An 8,423-nucleotide genomic window follows, 5' to 3' on the forward strand; every position below is an offset into this window, starting at 1 on the left:
CAAAAAGGATTTTGTGTCTCTATCGGGCAGTAGGCAGCGATACTATCGTAAATACAGTATCTTATGCATTCTAAATGACCGCCCATTTGAAAAAGGAAAATGCAATAAATATTTACTCTGAGCTGCGCTTCGGTAGATTGGTTGTAGATCGTAGGCTGGGTGGTCCAGCATGGATCTCTGGTCCTCTGAAGAATGTCTAGTGGTGAACTGGAGCGTGGTAGAAGGGATACTCTGTCCGTTCTCTCCTAGCCCACGTTTAGCGGGCGGAGAGGGTATCACTTCTTTAGTGAATAAGAGTTCAAAGTTCATACCAAGTTGCCATACTTTTAAGCTCATGCTATATTCTGTCTGGTATAGTCGAAATTCATCCTTTCGGCGTGTTAACCGTCATCTTCACGTTGAAATTCGATGCTAATTTTGTTAGGTTCTTGTCGTTCAACCAGAGCTCACCCCCCCCCCCCCATACCTTACAAGCCCAGTTGTCACCACGTTTGGCAGACTGGTTGAAAAGGAATTGGAAACTATATTAAAAAAAATTACCATGGCCCCCATTTTAACAATCTTCCTCCAGCCGAAAGATGAGCACCAACCCTAAGGAGAATAAGGACATCGTCATAAAACCTGTGGATAAAGGCAGGGCAATAGTTGTTATGGACATGAACTATTACAATTCTGATATTGAAAAACATCTGAACCTGTACTGTCCCTATCGACTTTTGCAAAGTGACTATTTTGCCTATATAAAATCAGAAATTGATAGCTTGTTACAACATGCTTCACCTCAGTCATTTATTCCCTTCAGAAAGTGCATAAGAACCCTACTCACCCTCCACCCAGACCTATTATCAGTGGCATATGATCAGTCATAGAGCCTCTTTAGAAATGAATAGATTTTTTGAGAAAGATTTCCTTTTTAAGTTGCTATCCATTTTAAAAGACACAAAGATCTACTCAACTGCTTAAATGACTGTCAACTTGAATCAGATGTACTGCTCATTACACTAGATGTGGCCAGTCTGTACACCTGCATTCCCCATGCTGAAGGTCTACAATCGATTGCCAAATTCCTAAAGTCATGTGACGACTCAGTGACTCCACCTAATGACTTTCTGTCGGAGCTGTTGAACTTGGTACTTACAAATAACTATTTGAAAAATGATGACAAATTCTACCTACAAACAAAAGGCACTGGAATGAGCACAGCAGTAGGCCCGAATTACGCAAACCGTTGGAGAGGCAGTTTATGTCAAAAATAAAGACAATAACCCTTTTCTTCCTTACATTAAGTTCTGGAAGGTTCTGGAAGGTGTTCCTAATGTTTTGTGCACTCAGTGTATGTTAACATTGCCAAAACAAGTGGAACAAACCATCACAAATGAACAGTTAACCCTCTCTTTCTCTCTCTCTCTCGCTTTCTATATCTATCTATATCTCTTGACAATCAAAGTTCACATACAGAGCGAATGTAGGCTGGTTGATGGTGCCTGCAGGGCTGTTAGAGGGACACCTGGACACAACATATCACAATTGTTGGACTTCAGCTGAGACCCTCCTCTCCTTCCCCGTCCTTCAAGGAAAGACCCTTCTTTACACTTCCTGTTAGCAGGGCTCGACATGAACTGTTTTCCACTTGCGCTGGGCAAGTTTTTAAAAAGCCAGACAAGCAAATTCTAGATTTAAGTTGTCCGAATGGACAAGTAAAAAAAATCACAATATCAAATCCTTTTAGGCTATTACGATCAGAATTGGATCAAAGTGTCCTCCGGATGCGATGTGTTGCACACTGTCCTCCCAATCGAAGTAACATTATTGTAGGCCTGCATTGACAGCCACAAGCAGCCTTTCAATCATGCAGTCACGAGATGTGTTTTTGAGATCAAAGCGAGTCTAGCCGCTTGTGCACATTTGTTGATATTCATTGCTAGTTTAGATCGTTATTTGCCCAGTATTTGGGCAGCAAGGAAAATCCTGGAAAAGTAATGGTGTGTGTAAAAGGTAAAATAATGATATACAACAGACTAACTAGATAGCCAATTCAAAGCATATTGTGTAGTTTGGTTGATTGTCTCGCTAAGTTAACTATTTAGCTATTAGCATGTATTAATGTCATTGTTATGTCCGATGTCCTAAAATAACTTTCCACTGGCACTCGTGTATATGCTCAAATAGCCAATACACAGTTCATACGGGTGAAACCAATGCTGCATACTCCTGTTGTAAAACCATCTCTCAAACGCTCAAAATGGGCTATGATTCTCCTCTATTCAATACTGGCCATGTAATTCTGACACAGGTAAAACATATTATTAGAATAGCCTAATTTACAAGTAGCCTAACTCCTAAGCTGTCAAGATCTCCCATGAACACTGAAAACTAATAGATCATCTTCTTAGTTAGCTATACTACTGTTCAGAAGTTTGGGGTCACGTAGAAATGTCCTTGTTTTGGGAAGAAAAACACATTTTATGTATATTAAAATAACATCAAATTGATCAGAAATGCAGTGTAGACATTGTTAATGTTGTAAATGACTATTGTAGCTGGAAGCGGCAGATTTGTAATGGAATATCTACAGAGGCGTACAGAGGCCCTTTATCAGCAACCATCACTCCTGTGTTCCAATGGCACGTTGTGTTAGCTAATCCAAGTTTATCAATTTAAAAGGCTAATTGATCATTAGAAAACCCTTTTGCAATTATGTTAGCACAGCTGAAGATGGTTGTGCTGATTATAGAAGCAATACAACTGGCCTTCTTTAGACTAGTTGAGTATTTGGAGCATCAGCATTTGTGGGTTCGATTACAGCTTCAAAATGGGCAGAAACAAAGACTTTCTTCTGAAACTCGTCAGTCTATTCTTGTTCTGAGAAATGAAGGCTATTCCATGAGAGAAATTTACCAAGAAACTGAAGATCTCGTACAACGCTGAGTACTACTCCCATCACAGAACAGCGCAAACTGTCTCTAACCAGAATAGAAAGAGGAGTGGGAAGCCCTGGTGCACAACTGAGCAAGAGGACAAGTACATTAGAGTGTCTAGTTTGAGAAACAGATTCCTCACAAGTCCTCAACTGGCAGCTTCATTAAATAGTACCCGCAAAACAACAGTCTCAACGTCAACAGTGAAGAGGCGACTCCGGGATGCTGGCCTTCTAGGCAGAGTTGCACAGAAAAAGCCATATCTCAGACTGGCCAATAAGAAGAAAAGATTAAGATGGGCAAAAGAACACAGACACTGGACAGAGGAACTCTGCCTAGAAGGCCAGCATCCCAGAGTCACCTCTTCACTTTTGACGTTGAGACTGGTGTTTTGCAGGTACTATTTAATAAAGCTGGCAGTTGAGGACTTGTGAGGCGTCTGTTTCTCAAACTAGACACTGATGTACTTGTCCTATTGCTCAGTTGTGCACCAGGGCCTCCCACTCCTCCCACTCCTCAGCCTGCTGTTAGGCATTGTAACGTGTACCCTGGGAGTCGGGAAGCAAGTTCAGGGAGTGACTTTTAATAACAAATAACACATGGGACAAAACAAGAGTAGCGTACAGACATGAAACAACGGAACAGAAACCATAACGCCTTGGGAAAGAACCAAAGGGAGTGACATATATAGGGAAGGTAATCAGGAAGGTGATTGAGTCCAGGTGAGTCTGATGAGGCGCTTATGTTTGCCTGTGAGTTGTTGTCCACGTAATCAGGCTATTTACTTGTTACCTGTGTGTTTAAATACTGTGTCCCTCTCACGGAATTTGAATGATTCCTCAACTGCCCCATGCTCGCTTTCTCGCTCCAGGATACATTGGGGGAACTTGTTTGCTATTGGCACCAATCCCATGCTACCAGTATGCCAAATTAACTACTTTATCCCCCTCATACTAAACTTTGTTCACTCTTGTTCAACTGCCCTTTGATTAAATCGGTTTAATTCAATGTTTAAATTGTTTTTAATTTTTAACTAGGCATGCCAGTTAAGAACAAATTCTTATTTACAATGATGGCCTACCAAAAGGCCTCCTGCGTGGACGAGGCTGGGATTAAAAATACAAAATAAAATACAAATGAAGGACAAAACACACATCACGACAAGAGAGACACCACAACATTACATAAAGAGAGACCTAAGACAACAACATAGCATGGCAGCAACACATGAAAACACAGCATGGTAGCAACACAACATGACAACAACATGGTAGCAACACAACATGAAAACAACATTGTAGCAACACAACATAAAAACAACATGGTAGCAACACAACATGGCAGCAGCACAACATGGTAGCAGCACAAAACATGGTACAAACATTATTGGGCACAGACAACAGCACAAAGGGCAAGAAGGTAGAGACAATACTTCACGCGAAGCAGCTACAACTGTCAGTGAGAGTGTCCATGATTGAGTCTTTGAATGAAGAGATGGAAATAAAACGGTCCAGTTTGAGTATTTTTTGCAGCTCGTTCCAGTCGCTAGCTGCAGCGAACTGAAAAGAGGAGCGACCCAGGGATGTGTGTGTGTGTGTGTGTGTGTGTGTGTGTGTGTGTGTGTGCTTTGGGGACCTTTAACAGAATGTGACTGGCAGAACAGGTGTTGTATGTGGAGGATGAGGGCTGCAGTAGGTGTCTCAGATAGAGGGGAGTGAGGCCTAAGAGGGTTTTATAAATAAGCATCAAGTGTGTTTTTTACTGAGAGTTGACAGATGGCACTTGTTTGGAAGAATGTGGGTGGAGAGAGTGGATAGATGGGTGTAGATGGGTTTGGTTGAAGAAATTCCCTCTTCCACTACCCCCTCCCCCTAAAAGGTAATGTAATTGCCTCATTTTCCCTGTCATCCAAAATCAAATAAAATTGAATATTTTATAAGTGAGAAGCTAAGACAAAATAAGATTGCATGATATTAATTTGTCTTTACACATCTTTTCACTACTGCCCAAATGTAGTCATCATCCACTTAAGCCAGCATTCCCTGTTTTTAGGCCTGTTTTAAGATTTTAAGGTAAAGCATGTTGGATGAAGTGTCATAAATGTGACACAGGATGCATTGTTGTGGTTATTTATGTGTTTGTACTGTAGGTACAATAAGATGTCCAATATTCTTAAATCTGATATGGGTTGAAGTTACTATTATTAATCCTGCGTCAAGTCTTTGGGCTCCTTAGTGGTGCAGCGGTCTAAGGCACTGCATCTCAGTGCTAGAGGCATCACTACAGACTCTGGTTTGATTCCCAGCTGTATCACAACCAGCTGTGATTGGGAGTCCCATAGCGCAGCGCACAATTGGCCCAGTGTCGTCTGGGTTAGGGCTTGGCCGTGTTAGACCGTCATTGTAAATAAGAAATTGTTCTTAACTGACTTGCCTAGTTAAATAAAAAAGTCTTAAATATGGCTGAATACTAGTGTATTTACAGAATAACCTGTTGGGTAATGTTGAGCACCCACCTCCTGTCTGTCACTCATTTCATTAAATACTGTAAACATATACAGTTGAAGGTGTGGTCTGTACCTTGTGAATATTCCCTTTTGATTGCACAAATATTCCCATTTGTTCTCTCTGGTATAAAATAAAGATGAATTTTTACTCATACAATAAAGATTTGCCACAGACATATGTTAACTACTCAGGCACTGGCTCAATGGAAGAGACAAATAACACAATTGCATACTTATTTAATTTATTTCATAAAAGTTAAGCAACAATCAATTCCCCTGTGTGAAAAAGTAATTGCCACTTTACAGTCAATAACTGGTTGTGCCACCTTTAGCTGCAACGACTCCAACCAAACGCTTCCTATAGTTGTTGATCAGTCTCACATCGCTGTGGAGGAATTTTGTCCCACTCTTCCCTGCAGAACTGCTGTAACTCAGTGACATTTGTGGGTTTTCAAGCATGAACTACTCATTTTAAGTCCTGCCACAACATCTCAATTGGGATTAGGTCTGGACTTTGACTAGGCCATTCCAAATCCTCAGATATGTTGCTTTTTAGCCATTTTCATGTAGACTTGATTGTGTGTTTTGGATCATTGTCTTGCTGCATGACCCAGCTGCACTTCAGCTTCTGCTCACAGACAGATGGTCTGACATTCTCCTGTAGAAGTCTGATACAGAGCAGAATTCATAGTTCCTTCTAATAAGGCAATATGAATATTTTTTTTGTTGAATATGTAATATAATGATACAATTTGTTTTATATGCTTCAAGGGCATTGAAGTGGTAAACACAATGGCATAAAAAGGCTTTAAAAGCTTTAAAGAGGATAAATACATGTACAATGGTTCTCTCCGTATTAGCATTACCCACATCAGCCCATTAAAACACCTTGGTAGACCAGAGAGGACTTAGAGCATGTGGCTTTGCAGCACGTTTCATCTCTACACTGGGATAATAATAATAATCAGGAAGGTAGACTAAGGAAGGTAGACTGGTCAGGAAGGTAGACAGGTCATGAAGGTATTTGGTATTTTATTAGGATCCCCATTAGCTGTTACTAAAGCAGCAGCTACTCTTCCTGGGGTCCACACAGAACATGAAACAATAATACAGAATGACATAATACAGAACATCAATAGACAAGAACAGCTCAAGGACAGAACTACATACATTTTTTTTTAAAGGCACACGCCTACATATCAATGGATACACACAAACTATCTAGGTCAAATAGAGGAGAGGTGTTGTTCCGTGAGGTGTTGCTTTATCTGTTTTTTGAAACTAGGTTTGCTGTTTATTTGAGCAATATGAGATGGAAGGAAGTTCCATGCAATAAGGGCTCTATATAATACTGTACGCTTTCTTGAATTTGTTCTGGATTTGGGGACTGTGAAAAGACCCCTGGTGGCATGTCTGGTGGGGTAAGTGTGTGTGTCAGAGCTGTGTGTAAGTTGACTATGCAAAAAATTTTGGATTTCCAACACATGATTGTTTCTTATAAGAAGAAGAAGTGATGCAGTCGGTCTCTCCTCAACTCTTAGCCAAGAGAGACTGGCGTGGATAGTATTTATATCAGCCCTCTGATTACAATGAAGAGGAAAACGTGCTGCTCTGTTCTGGGCCAGCTGCAGCTTAACTAGGTCTTTCCTTGCAGTACTGTGTAACATTCGTCGTACGTAGTGGACCAAGGCGCAGCGGGTCGAGTGCTCATAGTGACTTTTATTGAACACAAAATTAAACAAAACAAGAAAACAATACCCCCTGCCATGTCCTGACCAAACTACAATAAACAATAACCCCTTATACTGGTCAGGACGTGACAGTACCCCCCCCCCAAAGGTGCAGACCCCGGATGCACCTCACACAAATAAACACAAAATAAACCCCCCAAACTAAAGGGAGGGAAGCGAGGGAGGCTGCCGTCACCGACGGTTCCCATGCTACACCCCCCCCCCCTCCCCAATCCTCCTACTGTGGAGGTGGCTCAGGCTCTGGCCTAAGTCCACCACCTAACCTGTCCACCCCCGCTAAATACCTCTGGCTGAGGCACGTCGCTGTAGACCTCGGGCTGAAGCACTTCGCTGTAGACCTCAGGCAGAAGGATGATTCTGGGAGCTCCGGACTGTAGGGCGACTCTGGGAGCTCCGGACTGTAGGGCGTCTCACTTGGTTTTAAAAAAAAAAAAATATTTTACCGTTATTTTACCAGGTAAGTTGACTGAGAACACATTCTCATTTACAGCAACGACCTGGGGAATAGTTTCAGGGGAGAGGAGGGGGATGAATGAGCCAATTGTAAGCTGGGGATGATTAGACAGCCGTGATGGTATGAGTGCCAGATTGGGAATTTAGCCAGGACACCGGGGTTAACACCCCTACTCTTACGATAAGTGCAATGGGATCTTTAATGACCTCAGAGAGTCAGGACACCCGTTTAACGTCCCATCCGAAAGACGGCACCCTACACAGGGCAGTGTCCCCAATCACTGCCCTGGGGCATTGGGATATTTTTTAGACCAGAGGAAAGAGTGCCTCCTACTGGCCCTCCAATACCACTGGTTCCGGACTGTGGGCCGTCTCTCTTGGTTCCGGACTGTGGGCCATCTCTAGACGGGGCACTGTCGTCTGACACTCTGGACTGGGCACTGTTTCCGGACACTCTGGACGGGGTACTGTTGCCGGAAGCTCTGGACGGGGTACTGTCGCCGGAAGCTCTGGACGGGGTACTGTCGCCGGAAGCTCTGGACGGGGACTACGCACTGAAAGCCTGATGTGTGGGGCTGGTAGTGGAGGTACCAGACTGGATACACGCACCCCAAGGTTAGTGCGGGGAGCAGGAACAGGACAAGTTGGACTGGGCTGACGCACTGGAGGCCTGGTGCGTGGGGCTGGTACTGGAGATGCCAGACTGGATACACGCACCCCAAGGCTAGTGCGGGGAGTAGGAACAGGACGAGTTGGACTGGGCTGACGCACTGGAGGCCTGGTGCGTGGGGCTGG

This window comes from Salmo trutta, chromosome 15, assembly GCF_901001165.1.
Source record: "Salmo trutta chromosome 15, fSalTru1.1, whole genome shotgun sequence".
Lineage (NCBI taxonomy): Eukaryota > Metazoa > Chordata > Actinopteri > Salmoniformes > Salmonidae > Salmo > Salmo trutta.